At 43.6% G+C, this 20,642-nt stretch overlaps 1 protein-coding gene across 2 annotated transcripts in view; it reads right to left on the bottom strand.

Annotated features, from left to right (window-relative positions):
• PRICKLE1 (prickle planar cell polarity protein 1) overlaps positions 1-20,642 on the bottom strand; it is a 66,205-nt gene that overhangs the window by 14,369 nt on the left and 31,194 nt on the right. The window contains exon 1 of one of the 2 annotated variants that reach the window (XM_058804779.1): positions 365-588. The exons of the other annotated variant lie outside the window; for it this stretch is intronic. The gene's annotated coding sequence lies outside the window, so the exon portion shown is untranslated. Of the gene's footprint in view, positions 1-364; positions 589-20,642 lie in introns of those variants that run through there. 2 annotated transcript variants of the gene reach the window in all.

Genomic DNA, 20,642 nt, shown 5'->3' with positions numbered 1-20,642 from the left:
GTTAGGGCTCACAGCCCTCATTTGAGACAAGTTTCCAGAGAAAACACTTGAAGAAAGCATTCAATAAGTCACAAGACAGGAATTGTAAAAAAATAGAAAAGCAAAAAAATTCTGCGCCCGAGCCCCGCACACGCTGACAGCCCCGAGCCCCCATCTCGGAGAGGCGGGACGGAGCCTTCCTCAGCAGGCAGAGACCCCTGAAGGACAGGTTTTCCATCCCGAGCAAGTTTCTGAAGGTGGCTCAGGAGTACCCCCAGTCCCCGGGTCCCCACGCTCGGGAGCCGGATGCGCAAAGGCACCGGCAGCTCCGGCACCCCCGGGGCAGCTGCCGCCCGGGAGAGCGGACACAAGTCACCGCAATTACCTCGGAGCGGCACCCAAGCAGCGGCCAGGCAGCGGCGGAGCCGGCGCAGGAGAGGCGATGCCGGCTGCAGCCCCGAGCCGGCGCCGCGGCAGCTTCTCCCGAGCCGCACACCCGGGCGGCTCCCGCGGGCAGCGCCACGCACGGTCCCGCCGGGGCAAGGGGCGGCGGCGGCTGCTCCTGCCCTGTCCCTGCCGGGCGGCGCCGCCGCTTCCTTTCCCGTCCCGCCTGCCGCGAGCGCAGCGGGACCGATCCCAGCGCCGCCCCGTCCCGTCCCCTCCCGCGGGCGGGGGCAGCCGGGGCCGGCCGGAGCGGCCTCCCCGCGCTCCTCCCGAACCGGCACCGGAGCGGCAGCTCCCGCCGAGCCCCGCGCCCCTCACCGCTCCTCCGTCAGGCGGCGGGAGGAATCGCTCCCGCCAGCGATCTTCCTTCAAAGCGCTGCCCAAGGCGGGGGAAGGAGCGTGGGAAGGGGGAGCGTCTCCTGCCACCGCCCCCGAGGCAGAAAGGGTCGCCGTCCCGGCCGCATACCCACCCAGGGGACTGAGCGCCTGCAGAAGCGATAAATTCTGCGCTCAGGACACGACGGACACACGGTTTGGCTACAGCGCTTTTGTTCGTGTTTACGCCCGAAATAGATTTCCCACCCCACCCTGGACGCGCTCCGGCCGCCCCGGGCTGACCCGACCCGGCCACCGCCGCCCCGCGCACCCAGACGGGAAGGACTCGGTTCAGGACGGGAAAACATTTGTTCTAGGTCTCCGTACATGAATAATAAAAATATAATAAAAATAATAAACCCTATCTGAAGCCGAGGATCGCAGAGAGCAGCCGTCCATCACTGCCTCCCCTGGCACAATTCCAAGTGGGAAAGAGGCGTCCGAGCCCCAGCTTACGCACAGAGAAGTAGCACCGGGGCATTTTCTAAGAGGCTGCCAGTCCCTGCTTTTACCACTTCCCCCAAGCCCGTAGGCATAAAAAGCCCCGAGAGGCGGGTGCTCCGGCTTCAAAGGCAGGCGGACGGCTTCCCCCTGGCACCGCCAATGTAACCGTGAACACCGCGGTCAAATTTCCTCTTCCCTCCCGCTCTTTGTCTCCCTGGGGAAGTCATTATCAAAGGGAATTTATTCGCGCTGCATCTCGGGGTCAGAGCGGCGGCACACACGGCCCCGACGCGAGGGGCAGCCCGGCCCAGCCCCGCAGCCCGGCCGAGCTCCCCGCCGAGCTCCCGCAGCCGGGGGCGGCTCATCTGCCCGGGACGGCAGGGGACACTTCTCAGACACTTATCGCTTCCCCCAGGAACCGGATTTGCATGGGTTTAAATTCACTTGTGTAAATTTGAATGGCTTTCCCGCAGTGCGCTGAGGGAAGCCGGTGCTGACGGGTACAGGAGGTGCTCAGAGCAGCGTCCCTGTCCTCAGCACTGTCACTGTCACCCCCGACCCGCGGGCTGCCCCCGACCCTCGGCTGGGCACTCGCCAGGCTCATGGCGAGCCGGGAGAGCCCCCACAGCTCCTTCCGGGCTGATTCCCCACGGCTCGGAGCAGGGCCCGGGACCGAGGCCGGGCTATGTGACCCCGAGGGGCACGGCCCATCCCGGGCTGACGGCGCTCCAGGCAGGCGATTCCCAGCAGTGCCCAGGGACAAGACCATTGCACCTGTACCCAGGGTAAATGCACAGGGCCCCGCGTAGCTCCAGCCACACGGAATCAGAGCCGCAGGAGGAAAAAACCCGCTAAACTCCAGCAAACTAACCAGCTCCCATCCTTCCATACCCCATTTCACGTCCATAAGCAGTTTCACTGGTTGTACTACCTCCACTCTTAAACAGCTTAGTCGTTTTGAGGTCAAAATTGGCGTATCACTTGGATGAACTAGAGATTTTGTCAGAGCTTTTGTCTGTGCTGGCTTTACGAGATCCAGACTGTTCCTACTCTGTTTGTTGGACTGAGCAGACCCCATCTGGCGGCCAGCTGAACATCTGCCAGCCCCATTCATCATTAATCAAAAATGGAAATGTCAGGAATAATGTTTATTCTCCCTCACTACATGACTGAATAAATACCAACAATTTGCATATATTGTCTACTCCTTTTCCACAAGCGCCTGGCATTTTCTCAGCGGCTCCCTACACTGAGGGGAGCTCAACACCTCTGCACAGCAAATTGCAAAAATGAGAATCTCCTTTGGGAACTTCTGCAGCACAACCAGCTCAATGGCTGCAGGTAAGTTTGCAAAGTTTCATGACCGAGAGTCTACCAAAGCCCAAAAGGACATTTTCACTTACTTTGCTGGAAAATCAAGTTGTCCCCCATTTTGCTAACGCTTTCCTTGACACTGAAGTGTCAGAGGGTGTACAGAGATAGTTGGCTACGTGGCTCTTCTTTTTGTCCTGAACTTCTGTGACTTGAGCACAGAAATTACTGTATTGTTCTGGACAATGCACTTATACATTACTAGGCCAAAGACAACCATTGTAATCTTCTAGTCTGAACTAATGTGGTCATAAGATTTTTCCTACATTTCCTGTCTGCATGAACAAAACATTTTATCGTTATTTAAAAGTACCAGCAATGAAAAACCCACTACAACTTCTGCTAAATCCATCTAAAGCCCTTTTAAATTATTTCAGGTAGTCACTTATTTTACAGTATGTTATTTTTCTTTTTTTTCTCTTTTTTAAATCTCAGATTGCTGTGTTTCTGTGCTCAAACATTTGAGTCTATGGTATCCTTGAACGTTAGGCTAAAGAAACAGCTATCATAACTCCCCTTAGGCATTTGCAAATTGTGAAAGTCATTCCTGAACTGCCTCCTTTGATTTCAGCTGCTTCCACAAGAACAAATGTGTTGCTATGATTTCTTCTTTATTTTCACACAACAAATATGACAGCATATGTACTCGTTATGTGAAGTGCAAACTATGCCACAGAAGTTGCCTTAAAAAAATAATAAAAGCTAAAAAGACAGGCACAAACTGACTCGCCCTTTCCAACACATTCCACATTCTTGACTGCATAGGGGTAGAGCTGATCCTTCAAACAACCAAATGCTTCTAGGGACCTGCAATGGATATGGAACCTTTTGCCCTAAGGTATTAGCACAAATTTAGTCTAGGTAACAACTTTGTTGTACTGCTGACCAGGTCAGGGATATCGTCTGGCCTGTAAGAAATTTGCTGAGTTGTCAGTGTGGTTTCCCAGTTTCAAATTAGCCAGATCAGGGAACATCCCCTCAGATGACACTGGTAATTGCTACCTTTGTTGGCAGTCACACAAGAGAGACCAAGCAGCAGAAAACGAATTAACCTCTTGTGCTTCAGAGGCAGCTTCTCCAGGTAGAACAGTGGCACAACACCCACCTCTCAAGCCTGATTGGTTCTGTGGATAAACAGAGGAGTTCACCGTCTACATCATCACACTCTAATGATCACCACCTCCATTCCCAGACTTTAATTAAGTATCATCTCACGTATTCATTTAAAGCAAAAAGTTACAGTTCAGCTATGAAAGGTGAAAGCGTGCAGCAAGGTGAATGGAAACCAGAACAAAACAACAAAAAAAAAATCTCAGTAATAATTGTTTCAGAGAAATCAATAAGAAAACTCCCTAAAATAAGCCAGGTTTTGTATTTTCAAATAAAGCAGGAAAGCTTTTCCACATATCTGACAGCACAGGAGTCCACAGAGCAGGAATTACAACTGCTCCCCAAGCAGTGGTTATGCACAAATCAAAGCAATGTCTGACACAGGCAGGTATGCTCTTCAGGAATTTTAGGGATGATGACTTGACCATGTATGGTCCTGCCTGAAGGCACAGCGCAGGGAGCTCTAGGGTGCATTTACAGCACCAAGGTCCTTCCCAGTGGCCCTGGCTCTATGCCCCAAGGGAGCAAAGAGACCAGAATAAGGGAAGCAGTTTCATCATGATCTGAGATGATCTACTGGAATCCACTGAAGAATACTGGTCTTATTCCCTAGACTTGGCAGTGTTAGCACAAGTTAAAACCATGACTGATTCCTGTGAGGCTGGACTGTTGTGGAGATGGAATTGCCAGCCTTTTTCCCTCTCTCTTCTGGAATAATTGGCTGTTTACATACACTTGCTTAACTGGTGTATAAAAATGGCCTGACCTCCAAGGGCACTTTACTTTGTTTGCCTTGGTGTACCCAGAAACCCCCATGGACATCCACCTCTAGATACCTAAACATCTTGTCAAACCCAGCCCTAGGCTTCCTCTCCAGGTTATGAGTATGGAAGTATGTCTTCATAGATGGGAACAGTTTGCACAATTTTATCACTATCTACAGTCACTGCAGATCTCAATGGGCCCCCTGGCAAAGGCCACCCCTCTCTGTGCCACTCCACGCCTATAGCCATATGTGAAACATCTCCCTGTTCAACTTCTCCCTGTTTCACCCCCCAAAATTGGGGAGTTTGGCACCCAGAGCAGATCACTGTGTGCTGCTAGGAGCAGAGGCAAAGCAGAGGTGTCACCAATACATTGAGGCCTCTGAACCGTGCCCCTGACTGGCGTCTTCCTTATTTTCTTTTTTGAGGTTGCAGAGAAAGGGCGTGGATGCAACATCTCATGACTTCTTAAAGCTCCAAAGTCTGACTCTTTGCCAATCTTTAATGTTTAAAAATAACATTTAGATAACATTTAAAATCTGGAGAAAAACACCTCTGTAGGAGACATACATGTAAAACACAAGAGATTATATGCAGTAAAGAGATACAGGGATTAAAATGAGGCATGCATGTGAAATGCAACAAGTTAAAAATATAAGAATAAAATGACTTCTGCCCAGCAAGGGTTTGTGATTGTATGATGGTACTTGGTTTCCACTCTTCTCACTTTGCTGCATTCCCTGTCATCCTAAAAGCCTGCCCTCTCTCTGCCTGCCCCAGTAAGTCAATACACCAAATGAAAATATTAACATCAGGTAACAGATCAGGAGACAATCAAGTGGCACTAAACTAATATTAATAATAGCTCATTTTTATTTTCACCTGCCAGTGGTACACAGATCTGCTGAGGCATCAAGCAATCAGGTACCAAGATGGGAAACACTGCCTACTGCTTGCTTTGGAGAGCTACACCAGCTATAAAGGGCCTGAGGACTGGCTGGCATAAGCTGCTGTGTGTGCTGGGAATGCTTGACTAAGAGAGGTTTATTTTATTTCCTTTCCTTAATGCTCTCAGAGTTGAAGACCAACACATCTAAAACCACAATCCTACTTTGCTTCAGCAGCAAAGAATTAAAATTTCATTAAAATGCCCTTCCTTGTCAGATCGGGCTAGGACTTGCTCCTGAACCAACAGGTCTGTTGCTGTATCTGGAAACTCTTAACCCCACAGGCTCCTCTGAAGACAGCAATCTTGATTTTATCATAATTGGCTCTACGCAGCCCACAGTCACACAGGGCACAGGTAAACACCCAGGTGCCCACAGCTCCACTGCAATCACCAGCTGTGGGGTGCCAGTGGGGCTCCCCTGCCTCACCAGCACCCCTGGACAGTCAGTGCCCCGTTCCCAGGCTGCAGGGGCACAACAAAGGGCATTGCAACAACAAAGTGTGCCTGCAGTGCTCTGCCAGCAGCAGGGGCTGACGCAGGTGGAATCACCACCTGGGCTTTTAATAACACCCAGCACAAACACCATTATGCAACGGGAAGGTGTTGCAGAGCTAATGCACTCTTTGCTTATTGAGGGAATTTCAGTCAAGAATTGTGCCAAAGCCTGTGTGGATGGTGAATGATGTCATCTTCTCTGTGTCAAGCTCTGCTCCCAGGCCTAGCCTCCAAAGAAACCCTCACAATTTATCTAAATTGGTTTGAAAATTTATTTAGATTAAAAAAGGAAATGGCATGAACTCTGTGGATCTTCTACTGTGGTCAACATTCATACATGCAGACAAAGGGACATTTAACCCAGGAGCTGGCACCTATGTAAAGAAGCTAATAATATTATAATAGCAATAATAATAATAGCAATAATAATAATAACATACTAATATTATAAACTAATAATTCAAACAAATATTGGAGCTAGTATTTGAAAACAAATTCAAAACCCTTTGTGAGTGCAGTTTTGTGGTGTGAGGGATGCTCCAATTACACTCAGTCTTCCCTGTCGCTGGCAATGCTTTTCAATAGCCTGAACTTAGGAAAAAAACACAAGTGATTGACTTTAGTGAAGGCAAAATTTGACATGGAGGATTACCACTGCTCCTGCAGGATTATATCCAGAGAAAACAAAACTGAGTTTAAGGGCAAAGATGAGATATTGAAAGGTTTGTGATACCCTTCTCTTGCTTAAAATCTGCAAGAGGGAAATCCAGCAACCTGTGACATATGTACCCTCTACAGGGTACATATGCCATTTTCCACAAGCTTATGCACAGCACACCACAAATACAAGGGAGAGGACAACACTCAGATTAACTATTAGTTTATTTTTACCAAACTAGTGTCACAGGTCAACCTCGAGGCAGACAATGATGCAAGAAGAATGCAAAAATGTCAGGTGGGTAATGAGATGCATTACACCTTTACTAACTTTCCTTAGGACAGCAGCTGCAAGAGACACTACTTGATTTATGAGCTGCCAAGACTGAAGACCATGAAATTCTACCAGAAGGCAACACCAAAATATAAGTATTTCAGTATTTTGCATAGAAAGATCAATGGCTAAATAATTGTCTGAGCCAGGTGAGACTGGGAACACTCAGAATCACTTCTTGCTCAGCAAAAAAAAATTGGGCAGGCTCCTACCTCACCAGAGGTTCACTGCTCTTCTATCCAGCCTGCCACTACTGTTACTGCAGTTTCATTTGTCTGAGGTTTCTTTTCCTCACACTTAAGAAGGCTTGGAATGGGCCAGGCAGCATCCAAATGACACTCTGACTCCAGAACTGACACACAGTTTTGCAGTGAGTTGCCTTAAAATTGCTGCCTTAAAATAAAAATGATACTCGTATGTCCCCCCTTCCTCTTATTCTCTCCAACTCTAAAATTAAAAAAAAAAAAAAAAAAAAAAAAGGGAAGGAAAAAAAATAGAATAGAAGAAAAAGTCATCCACCTAACTGAAGTTCCTTCAATTACAGCCACGAAGGTTTCATTCCTATGCCTTTCTTAAATGCACTAGGAAACTTCATATGCTGGCATTTTGGTAAAAAAAAATCCAATCTCTTTTTTCCCAATGGAAGCACTGTAATGTAGCCCACTAACCCAAAATGGGCAACAAACCATCCCCCATTTACATGCCTGGGCAAATAAAAATCAGTGTTAAGGGGCTTTTACTCTTAGTACAAACTTCACCCCACTCATAAGTATCTAACTCTGTGTGACAAAATAAGTTGTGGGGTAAACACAGATGGTTGAAGCTTGCTGTTTCTTTTCCTGGGGAGTGGGGGGCAATGGGATGACTGAGCACATTTTTTGGGAAACCAAAAGAGGCTTTCTGCTTAACAGAGTGAAGAATGCTCATCCGGAGGCTACATTTTTTTCCCTTCTCCCTTTGCTTCTTTTTTTTTATTTTTATTTTTTTTTCCTCTAAGCATGATTAGTTTTTCTCTGTTGGTTTAGCTTCCAGAACTGGTTTATTGCAGGATGAGTTGAGCCCAATTGTCAGTGTTAGGAATGGAAAGGGAGGAACACCAAGAGGGATGGTCCCACTCCTGGTCAGCTGTCATAACTACACTGACACAAGCAAACCACATCAAAAGGCAGTCAGCAAGACAGCTTCAAGAGCACTTTTCCCAGGTGCATGCCAAATACCCTTGTGATTATGGATACCCAGGTATAAACTGAGGAGAAAGATTAGGCAAGAAGTGCTAGTTCAATAAAAGCCTCAGTCCTAGCAGAGCCACCATCCACAGGCATTGGAAAGGATAAGGAATTGGCTGGGCAGTGGCACACAAAAAACTGCAATGGCTTGATATACCTCATTCCTGGGAGTGTTCCAGGCCAGGCTGGATGGGGCTTCCAGCAACCTGGTCTAGTGGAAGGTGTTTCTTCCCATGGCAGGGGGGTTGGAACTACATGATCTTTAAGGTTCCTTCCAACCCAAATCATTCTATGATTCTATGATGATACTATGAAAGAGTATTCCCTTCTCCACAGAGCTAGATGCTTAGGATAGGGTAGTTGGAAAAATAAAAGCACTCCTTTCCTTCTCTTCATCTCCACTGCATTGGAATTTAAAGGCCAAGTGTTCAGGCAGTGTCTGTTCAAGATGAAAATTATGTCTGTTTGTTCAGTAGGATAATATTGAAAATCAAATATTAAACAAATATTCAAACAGAAATCCAGTTAATTATGTTTCTTAGCTAGCAGTCATTATCCTTTCCACACCAACTGGCAAGATAATTAATTGTAACTACAACAGGGAAAATAAGCTGAAATCCCCTAAATATCAAGCTTCATCTCATCAACATGACACTACTATATAAAATTCTGGAGCCTCCAACACATATATATTTCCTTATCTGTGTTTACAGAAAACTTTGTAGACTTTTAAGAACATATAAGAATATTTTAGGAGCAAAGTATTTTTAATTATTTATGGTACTGAAAATCCTTATGTATGAAGCAAACAGTACAAATGAAATTGTTTTAAGACACTCAACTGGTACCCTTGACATGAGTGACCTTTGTGCAACATCCATTGATCCCTAAACCCTCATGGTACTGTCAGCTGCTGAAACAGCAACTGCTTGGCAATACCTGACACCTGATACTCAGCTGGCAGAGCTTTAAGCTACACCCACCTGGGCTTGCCAGCACATCCCAGCTTTTCTCAGCAGCTTGCCCAGGAGGATGAACTCCTTTGGGTGCATAGCCTTGAAAAAAATAATACCTAGGTTACAAAGAGTACCAGAATTCAATGGAAGTGAATAAGTGCTAATGCAATCTATGGCCATAGGCAATGCATGCCTCTAGGATTGACAACTTTTTCTCCATTTTTTTAGATTTTAGAATATATTTCTATTCAGCCACTATAAAGTGAACCAGTTTACCATTGCTACCAGTTCCAATAGCAGAGGCTGAACTAATCTAGTCAAGTGTCAGGCCACTTGCACAAAGATAGTTCAAGATTAATTTCTGAAATAAGTTCAACCACTTTCAGCAGGAGACATGAGAAAAGCATCAAACTCTTCCACTACATAATATTTTATTATTTTTAAATAGGTTTTGAAAGCATTTATTTGAGATAGCAATATGAACTCAATTTTCAACAAACAAGGTTTTTGTTAAGTAAAACCTGTGAATATGAGAGCTGCTTGATATGACTCCAGATACGTATGACAGGTGATTTGTCAAGACATGGCATTTTCACACGTCTGAAAAATGGCACTCATCACATATAGAGTCTATTTTAAAAGTCCTGAGAATGTTAATGTATGCTTAATATTAAGTTTTCAACAATTTAGTCCCTTTGTACTTGCATATTTTCCCAAGTTGCTTTCTTGTCTACAGAAATTACTGCTAGAACAAGATCAACTCTCATACCATCAGTAAGCAGAGGAAAGATGAGAATCAATGTTTCACAATGGCCATATACACATGACTTCCCAGCTTAACGTAATCTTAGGATTTTTGCGTTACACACACGTGCCTCCCTCCTCAGCCAGCAGCTACTTTCTCTTCAGTGGTACTGCTTCATAATGCTCCTCTGATATGCAGAACTAATGAGTCAGTGATAATTCAGTGATAATAATACTGTTTTTGTAAATGCAATTGACAGCTGGTCTGGACTTCACTTCCACCTGATAACAAGAACCCAAGTCTTCTGAAGGTACTCTGAGTCTCCCACTAAGTTTTAAAGCAAGAACCACTTTTTTCCAACAAAGAGCAGGGTGGAGATTGGGGCAAGAATCACTTTTTAGGTTTGGATGACTTGCCCTCATCAGCAGATATCCCACACTCACCTTCAGACTGCTGCATAAGCTCCATGCACAAAAAGAGGAACTTAACAGATGTGCCTAATGGGCACATCAAAGAAACGAAAAAAAAGAAAAAAGGTTTGAAAAGACCATCTAGTTAACTACAGTCTCATTAAGAAATGGATTAATCAAGAAGGGAGAATACTGACAGGCAACATGGTGCCATTAGACAGCTGGATTAAGAATGTCCTTCCTCAATCAGTTCTTGGTGTACTGGTCAGATAAATAACCTAAATTTTTTCAAGACTTAATTACCATGCAAAGGTCTAGAGAGGGGCCTGCTTAGCAGGAATGAAACCCACTCTCATGGAATTTTATGTAGCTAGTTTGCACAACATGAGGCTATAGAAAATAAAGAATGCCCACATAAACCCAGACTGGCTCTGTGCTGGGACTATAGAGCTTCCTCCTGTATTTTAGATTAAGGCTGGATTTACTTCTTCCCTGCACATCACACAGGTAAGATTACACTTGGAGAAATCTGCACAGTCAAAACCAGCATGTAGAGCAGGGTGAGAAGCCTACACTCAGCCCTTCTTAGCAAATCAAATGAGATAATGACTTATTAAAATTTCAGGTAGATCAACTTTGCTTGATACCATTGGACTATGTCACAATGTGACAGATTGATCCTTCTACACATGTATGACCAAGTGGCATCAGCAGTGCCACTGGGACGACACACCTGTGAGGGGAATAGCAGACTTCCTGAATGAGGAAAATGAACAGTGCTGGGGAAATGGAAGAGGGCAGTTAGTACTCTACAGCTTAGATGCTAAAATAAGACTTTTGTACCTAATTATGCCATTATTACTCAGCTGCCATCACTGCAATGGACAAGCTGCTGCCTCTTGATTTCTCTAATCTACAGAAGACAGTGGAGACAGTGGAAGAAGGTCAAAAACCTGAAAGAGTGTGCTGATCCTGCCAGCAGTGGATTTACAATAGAGATCCGTTACCACACCGAAAATGACTGAGGTAAATTTATGAGATGCAATTACCTGTAGCTTTTTCCCATTAAGTCTTGTAACTCTCTCAATGAGAATTTAAGAGCACACATATTTCAAGTCCTGTGTGAAGTTAATAACTTCACAAGAGAGAAACAGTGGAACAAGTCATTCGCATTTTGTATTATCAACAAATAAACGCTGGAGAGCAAGTTTTTGGATCTAGCTATTACCTCTAATTACACGTATCTCTATGAACAAATGAAAACTAGTTTGCATTTTTTCCCTGATCATTAGCCTCATTTACACAAGTGTTATGAGGCCAGTTTTTTATCCATTAGCATGAATTAAGTGATACCCTGCTGAGTGCAGGACTGTTCAGACATGCTGACTGTGGAGCAGCTGCTCTCCTCCTTTGGTATTGAATGTTGATTAGCATCACAGCACATGACACACTGCAGGGCATATTGTGTGTCACTCTACAGCACACAGCATTTAATGAGAACCCAAAGCAAACCCCACGGTTTAGAAAGCCACTCTCAGCTCTGAACACCAAGGCAATAATTAAGCACATGGGCTGTCCTGGGAAAGACTGAATCCCTTGAACAGCAGGCATTTGCTTTGGGACAATGCTGACTACCTGAGGCAGAGCTGTACCTCTTCTCAGTTATCCTAAGCAGCAGCAACTGTACCCACTGCCAAATAGTAGTATCCTGTCACATTTTGCAGAAAAATACGTATGTATTACCCTTGCAATTCTGGTCGATGGAACAGAATGAACTTTCTGTATCATTAGACCCATACAGAACATTTAAAGAAAGACATAACAGGTAAGAAAACAGAGTGCCCTATATAAACCCAACTCCTCAAATACAGATCAAGGTATTGACTTCCTGTGACTACTAATACACCACTGGCATTCTTTGTCAGCTTTCCTCATCTGAAAGATGTGCTGATAGTACCCTTTTCTTGCACAGATTCATGACTTATTTGAATGCTGCTTTGACAATACTGTAAAATAGTGCCTCACTGTATTATCAACATTTTGGTACTTTGACACAGTTAAATGAAGGCAAAGAAAAACTTTTCACAACAATGGAAAAATTAATGTCACACTGCTCAAACTCTGGTTATGTTACAAGAAAACATGTTTCACTATAAGAGGTAACAATACAAGAATGTTGAAAGCACTGCTGCCTCAACTCACCTACAAAGAAGAATAAATGAAATACTGGTAACAATTAGCTTGGTTTGCTCTGAATGACTGAACCTTGCCCTTTGATTAATAAAGGTTTCATCATGCACATCTTTCATCTAGAAGACCAACACAGCAACAGAATCCACTTTTCCAGCTAAATAACATGTTTTGATCTGCATGGAGATCTCTTGGTTATGGAGCCTGAGGAGAAACCCTCTGGGGGGAGCACACCAAGTTCAGTCCCTGGAGTTTATCTAATTGCCACCACAGGTGTATGTCTGCTTCAAAGAGCAGAGCTAAAACCCTTGTGTGAGAGGTGTTAGAAGAAATCAGACATCATTAATCAGAATTATGAAGAAACATAAAATAATCCACTGTGCTGTTCACAATACAGTGAGTTTGTAGGAGAACATCACAGCATAAATAACAAGGGGTTAAAAAAATTTACATCTACAGCTCAGTCCATGGAAACAGCTAAGAAGGGATAGGTCACTTCTCTATTTCAAAAGAAAAAAGAGAGAAAAAAAATCACAGGATGACCCCAAATTGCATGCTCTCTTCTTTTTTCCTCCCACAACTCAAGGGCACAAAGACGTTTTTCAGATTTGGCAGAGAGAAGGCACTTCAGAGGCTGCTCTTTGTATTAAAAGGGATGTTATCTTATAAATTGAGAATAGACTTAGGTTATGCTAGAGATCTTTATAAACTAGTTCCTATTTTTGATGGCACCCGAATCCCTGCCAAACTCAGTAAGACTCGCTGCTAGAATGCTTCAGTAAATAGTTAGAGATGATGCTACCTCTGCAACACTACTGGCAAGGCAGCAGTGCCAAACTTTTTCTTCTGGAAAACTACTGATCACAGTTTAGTCTCAGGAAGGGTACCCACCACAGCATTTCTTCAAACCAGCTCCCCTTTTTACACCTTCAATTAAGTTCTCATGTACCACATATGCAGAATAAACTAACTGCACCTGTATCTTGTAGGTGCAGGGGATGTTCTGGGGACTCCTGGCCCACTGCCTGTCCCCTGGGGATCAGCAATCACCAAAAAGGAAGCCCCAGGGGCAGGCTGGGTGAGCAGGTCCCGCTGTGTCCCTGCTGAGAGCAGTGCTGAGAGCCTTCAGCACCCAGCCCAGGAGGCACTGGAGAACACTCATGTCATGAGAGCAGGGTCTGGGAGGATCAGTGAGTCACACCCATGAGAGTGGCTCTGAGACAAAAATCCATGAGCTTTTGGTGCACTGCAGCCTGTACAGTGTCAAATACCCTCTGGACACCAAATACCAGCACGTAGGGTACCTTGGGCCTCCTTTAAAGGAAAGGACACTTAAACATCTCTGCACTGGCAAATTGAACAGGAACAGGGCCCAAGTGTGAGCCCCAGCCTCCAGCAGTCACTCACACCCTTTCACTGGTGGTACACCTCACAGGGTGGTTTGAGTAACTAGAACTACTGGGCACAGTGAGTGGGATACATGGACTGCTCCTACCACTGGGCCAGGAAAGGGCTGGGCTTGGGTTTCTCCATCCTTCTTCCACAGTCCCCCCTCAAGGAGTCTTGGAGCCCATGCTTTTATGTAGCACCCCAACACACACAACAGCCACCTTCAGCTCCCTGATGAGCATTTCAGACATGCAGAATGTGAAAAAAGACAACCCACCAAAGAGTCTGTGAAAAGGGCACATGGGTGCTGCAGTGCACAATGATGGGAAGCTATGGGCAAGGGCAATGGATTTGGACAGTCCAGCATGTGGTCTCAGGGTCAGAGGACAACTTACTGCTAAATGAAACACTGCCTAGATAGGTAAAAGTGTTGGCTTTTGAGAAGTCTTCCACTGACTTTAATAAATGTGGTTAAAATGTGGAATAGCAGTGTAACTGCTGCCTTCCCACAATTTTTAGGCCTACATAAGTTCCCCTAGAATAACAGAATCATTTAGATTGGAAAATACCTTTAAAATCATCAAGTCCAACTGTTAACTTAAGACTGCCAAGTCCTCCACTAAACCATGTCCCCCAGTGCTGCATCTACACGTCTTTTAAACACATCCTTAAAAAAATAAATTTTGGAACTATGACTTAGTCCAGCCTGAGTGCTGGAAGTAGTTATAAACTTCAATGCAAAAATCTAAGTTATAAAATACTTTCAGAAACTGTTCCATCATTTGGAAACTTTTTGATAGAATCAATTTTTAATAAAAACAGCTTTTAGTTATATACATTTTAGAAGCAAATGCAGAGAGACTATTGTTACTAGACTGAAAACAAAATTAGAGAAATTTGAAACTCCTTTTTTGAGTTTGGATGATTTTTTAATGCATATTACACTTACAAAAGAACCCTAGAGTGAATGCAAAAAAGCAGAGGGACTTTCAATGTCATTCACACAGACATTAATTTCAGAAGATACTGCTGTTTTCAATCAAGTTTAACACTGTTAATTTTTTCTCATTATCAGCCAAACAAAAAAAGTACATGCTGAGGATAAGGAAACAGCTTTGTTTATCTTCAAAATCATGTGCTTACCAGAACTAAAGTATGTATTTGCCATATGTCAGCCCCTGGCCCCCTTCTTTAAACTACAAATTCATTAATATAGCACAGCAGTGCTACATCATTAGCAAGGAATAAAGCACATTTTAAAGAGCAATTAATGGTATAAAACTACTTGGAGAGAAAGGTTTTCCACTGCAGCAGTGTCTTAGGGAGACCAAAGAGGAAACCTGACACGAAGGAATGTCAGCCTGAACTTGATTAATTTGTACTCAGAGCAACACTTCCCGTCCCCCAGTGCAATGGCAGCAGCTTCCCACACTGCTTTGCTGTGTTCTCCCTTAGAGCTTTCTTCTGATCTGTAGGTCACCCCCGAGATGGATTTGTTCAAATTGACAACTTTAATAGAGTCGTATCTTCTCTGCTATTGTCTCAAAGTCCACAACTCAAACCATGTGTATGGGGTGTGCAGGCTCCCAGACATGGCTGCTTGGCTAAACAGACTGAGCAGGCTGAATGTGCAAGGTCCCAGTTCAGAACATGCAAAGCCCACTCAAACACTCCCACAGACCACAGCAGCCCTGCCACAAGACTCACACTGTGCTTTCCTGGAATGGCCAAACTGGAAAGAAATATCAACACTTCAGGACAGGGACACAACATGACTCAAAATTCAGGTAAAATCTGAATTTTAGTTTCCTTCTCATGGCTTTTTTGTTACTGGGATTTGAGGCAAGAAGTCAAATGGTTCAGTTTTATGGCTTAGAAAGAAAAGACTTGAAAAGCTCAATCCCTGTTTTAAATGAAAGCAGATTCTCACCCACACAAAAAAGCCCAGTGTTTAACAGTGCTTTGCTTTCAAGCATTATTATGTTGTTGAAACAAATGTTTCTATGAGGTTTAATGTAGAGGAATTTATTTAATTTCATTTATTTCTATTGCAAAATTAAAACTTAAGTTTGTTAAATAAACTTCCTGGCTTTAAAAACAAAACAAAAAAAAAAAAAAAACAAAACAAAAAAACCCACAAACAAACAAAAAAAAAACCCAAAAAAACCAAAACAACAACAACAACCAAAAAAAACCAGTGAAAAAGCTTTACATTGGTCCTATGAAGATCCTAAGAGTATCCTCAAAACTTGTCTCCTTTCCCTTGGGATTTAGGACGCTCAGGAAGTTTGGCTCTTAAATCAACATATGTTTGTTATTTAAGTTATACTGTCATTGTTTTTTTTTTTTTTGTTCTTTTTTGTTTGTGGCATGGCTATCCCTTCCAAGCCTGGAAGCAGCATCTTTAGCTTGTGAATATTACATTACCCCCTCACCTACTAGACTAGAGAGAAAACACTTTTGCTACATAGAAAGCCTGACAACCCTAAACAAGCTACAATAAAAAGCAAGACCTCCTGATAAAAATTCCATTACTTGCTTATCTGCAGAGATTCTTCCCAGTTCAAAGGGTCAATTTCCCAGCAGGGCACCAGTGCTTATCAGCTAGTTCTGCTGAGCCTTTCAATTGCAAAGAGAAATGTTGCCTCCAACTGGCATGACAATGGCACTATTAAAGAGGCACTTCAAAGATACAGATGTTGTAAATGCTTTGATTTTGCCAAGTTCTCTATGCCATCACTATCCAACAGACTTTTTCATGTAGAGGTCAGAGTCCTTTTTAAGCAAATTAAAAACAGGTAATAAAATAAGTCACGTGAAATGCAGCAAATCCATCACACGCCTCCACACCCAAAGCAGGTCCCCTTCTTGTCCTAGGTACAGAGAAGCCCATACCTGGCCAAGAGAGAAACAGGGCTACCACAAGATAAGGTTCTATGAATCTGCTGCAGCAGGTCCAGCTGGATTTGTGTGTATCCCAGAAACCTGCAACTTTCCTTCCCATAGGAGTAAACGTGCAGACAGCAGTATTACTGAGGAGGACTTAGAGGAGTGGACACTTGCAAGAGCAGATCTGTTGATTATCTGATGTCTGACATACCAACCTGGATTCATTTTAAGCAGGCTGTATAGGCAGGGCAGCTGGTACTGCCTTGGATGATTAAAGGGACAAGGGGTTTGTTTGTTTTTTAGCTTGCTATAAGTGAGGACACAGCACAGTCAGCATGGTCACTCTCTAATTATCACAGGATCATGTGATACAGGTCATGCTTGTTAAGGTGCATGTGTGGTCATCCCACATCTGCCAGCTTGCATCAGCACTGGCTGCACATACCTTTATCTAGATCTTGGATGACTTTCTTCAGACCTTTCCCAGTATTTGATCTTCCTTCAGTGTGACTTCCATCACACATAAACCAGATGTTTTAAGTAAAGGTCTGCTGCCCTGAGCACAAGAAGTATGCACATCATTCATCTTTTAAAAATTCCTTTTCACTTAACTCTCTCCCTACTTTCTTTGGAGCAACAGCCCAGAGTACCAGCCTTGTTTTTCCAGGCCAACCATCTGCCTGGATAGAGCAGCATCATCAGCAAAGAGTGCTGCAGTCTCTTCAAAATGTCTGCAGTGCAGTTCCTTCAAAATGTTAGCTTGCAACCCTTCTGACACAGGTAAGAAGATGTGCCAGAAAGGATTGTAACAGCAAGAAACTTCATTTTCACATGAATGAGGACATGACAGGAAGCTTTCAACCCAAAACACTTCCTGTCTGATCAACAGGCTGCAATTTACACATAGGAGTAAACAGTGTGACCCACAGCAAACCAAGGTCATCTCGTCTAAAATATGCCTATTGATAGCACAAACAAAGCCTGACTAAATAAAGTTTTAATTCTCAAAAGCAGTATCAACTCAGATATGGATTCGATTCAATCTTCACTGAAGGAATTACCCTTTCTTCAGTTACTGTACTTCCCTTCTAATGGTAAAAAGCCCCTTTCACTTGGATGTCCCATATCAGCTTCTGCAAGCATGATTACAAAGAGCACATGCAAACAAAAGCTATTATGTTATCACATCCCACTAAGATACACTATAGCAGCAGAGAACCCACATCCTTCCCACCTGTCCCAGCAGCAAAGCTGCAGGAGCAGTTTATGCCAACATAAGACACCTTGCAGGACACAACAACAACACAGGGCAATACTGTAGTTTTAGTAAAACTGACCAAGGCAAAATAAAACCCCAACCTCCATGGCTGACAGGCTGAGTTGTGATAACACACAAGTTACAAACAGTTTTGTCTCACAGCTTTATTCCATCTCAGTTAAAGTACACCGATGTGCCCTCTCCTTCCATGCTTGTGGTTGTCACTTGCACACTTTAGTTTCCCTTTTCCCTTCTTTTGTCCTCTACCTCCCACCTCCCTTCTAATGCATTACCTCTCAATTAGTCACAAAAGTACAGCAAAACACTGTACTTCTCTGCTCTCTTACTGGTCTTTTACTTATAAACATTTAGTACTTGCCTTCTCTCCAGGAGGAGCATTCTTTTCAAGAAAAACCTGCTTTTCAGCAAAGAAGACAAAATTGGAGGAATTTAGTAAGAGATGTTTTAAATATTTATGCCAGCAACCTCTATGCTTTTTTCTATCAGAAATACATTCAGAAAAGATTCTCTCAAAAGTTAAAACCAAGCAGCTGTGCCTGAGTTTCCCAGGTGTGTACTGGCATGCTTACACAACCAGCATGTACACCAGCAGTCCCTTCCCTGGAGCTGCCCACTTTCTTTACATCTCAAAACTTGAGCATCTGTACACATAAGTCTTTGAGCCTCTGTAAACACACTGCTTTAGGTGTACATGCTGAAATAGAAAGCATTTCAACATCAAGTAATGAAAAGCACTCTGACAGATGATGCTCTAAACCTGTGACCAGGGAAGAATTTTATTACTCCAGTGGTTGCCAGGGACCATCCAGCCATTTTACTCTGTTAGTAATTACGTGCAGCATATTAATTTCTTCCTTTAGAAGAATTCTGAAGCCAGTATTACTGAAAAACGATCTGCAATCCTCAGGTATCTAACAGCATTTAGTAGGCTTTACTGGAATAAAAAAACTAGAGTTAAGATTTCAAGTTTAGCAATGAGGCATGAATTTCTACTACCTTTTTGGTACACATTTATTTAAAACAAGTAATTTACAGTGGGTATAATCATCATGCCCTTCTGCACAGTTTTTTGCAAATTTTATATTAGAAAACCATGGGACAGCAGGCTAAAATGCCTGTGTAAGTTTTAACTCAAGGAGAACAGTCAATTTAATGCCACTGTTTAAATGCATACATAAGCAGGAACCTGACTGACAAAAGAGCTCTATCATGAAAAGCTTAGTTAAAATTTCATCAGTTAATATCTAGATGTCTTCCCTTGACAACCCTCCTTTAGCTGCTGTGCAAGCTGTCATTTTGTAACATGATTTGAGGAAAAATAAACACTGAAATAAGGTTTTGCAGCATTCAGCTTATCCTGAAATATCTCTTCATTAGACCAAGATAGAGGAATAAGCATTTATTAAAAATACCACATGTCTAACTTTAGAGTGCAACAGACAAGCAACCCAGGACAGGCCTGGGAGCCAATGAAAGCAAGATCAGTATGTAAAGTTTTATCAGAAACTAATGGACTAGCTTTTCTGAAATAGTTACCACTGATCTAGAAGATCGGATCTCTTCATTAATGCTATTATGTCTTAAGTCACTCCTTCATCACCCTTTTGGGTTTGCTCATGTTGCTCATCACAGTCTAAGCACACCTCCCTAAGAAAAGTCCTGCTGGAGAGTTAATTTCAAGGGGTTGGTAAGAAAAAGGTTTAAAATCTTCTTTTGTATTTTTGGTATCACAGTTGCCCACTTGTTTCTGGTGAGAGTACTTCAAAGTGGAAGAACAGGCTAGTTCATCCAGAAGTTTGGAGGGTTCAGAACTTAGATATGACTCCAAATGGAGTCAGTGAAGAGAATTCAGCATTGGGCAATATGTCCTTTGCCATATGGCTGCTGGGCTCCCTGCCAATCACAGCTCAAGAGCCAGTGCTTGAAATGGTAAGATAAAGAATTGCAGCCGTCTGGGGCTGGACCCCTGAGCTCACACATCTGCCAAGACGTGCGTGCCGACACCAAGAAACAGATCAGAAACAGAGACTCACGGGCTGGTGGAGACACAGGCTCATAAAGCCACATGATGCAGTGCAGCTGGAAATCTAGCCTGGCCCAGCAATGGTGTAGCTGCATTTACATCGCTCTTGTGCCGCTAAAATTGGAAGTCTCTTGCATTCCCCCACAGCTTCTGCTTCCAAGGAAGTACAGCCAATCTGGGAATGCTGAGAACACACATCTGGGGCCTAGAAATGCTCCAAGTGAAAGCTGACAGGATGAATCACCATCTTCCTGCCAGCTGAAGGACGGGAAGAGATTTAACAACCGATCTCCTTTGCCATCCTCATCCCCCATCCTAACAAGGAGCTGTCATACCCAGGAGAAAAGGGGTCATTCAGGTGAACAGCAGAGCTAACACCAACAGTCTGGATCTGGAAACAGATGCTCATCAAGGGAAAAAACATTCCAAAGAGAAATGTTCTAAATTAAAAGCTGTTTAAGCGTGAGTTTCAGATAGGACTTCAATACTGGACAGAATGTAGAAAGGCTTGTTACGTTCAGTTAAATCTCTGAATATCAGTGAAACTATGACAGCTTAGTTACAAACAGCACTCATCTACCAAACAGCCTAAAAATGACACTGAAGCTTTATT

This window comes from Ammospiza caudacuta, chromosome 5 (genome assembly GCF_027887145.1).
Source record: "Ammospiza caudacuta isolate bAmmCau1 chromosome 5, bAmmCau1.pri, whole genome shotgun sequence".
Taxonomy (NCBI): domain Eukaryota; kingdom Metazoa; phylum Chordata; class Aves; order Passeriformes; family Passerellidae; genus Ammospiza; species Ammospiza caudacuta.
This window is presented reverse-complemented; position numbering and strand designations above follow the sequence as displayed.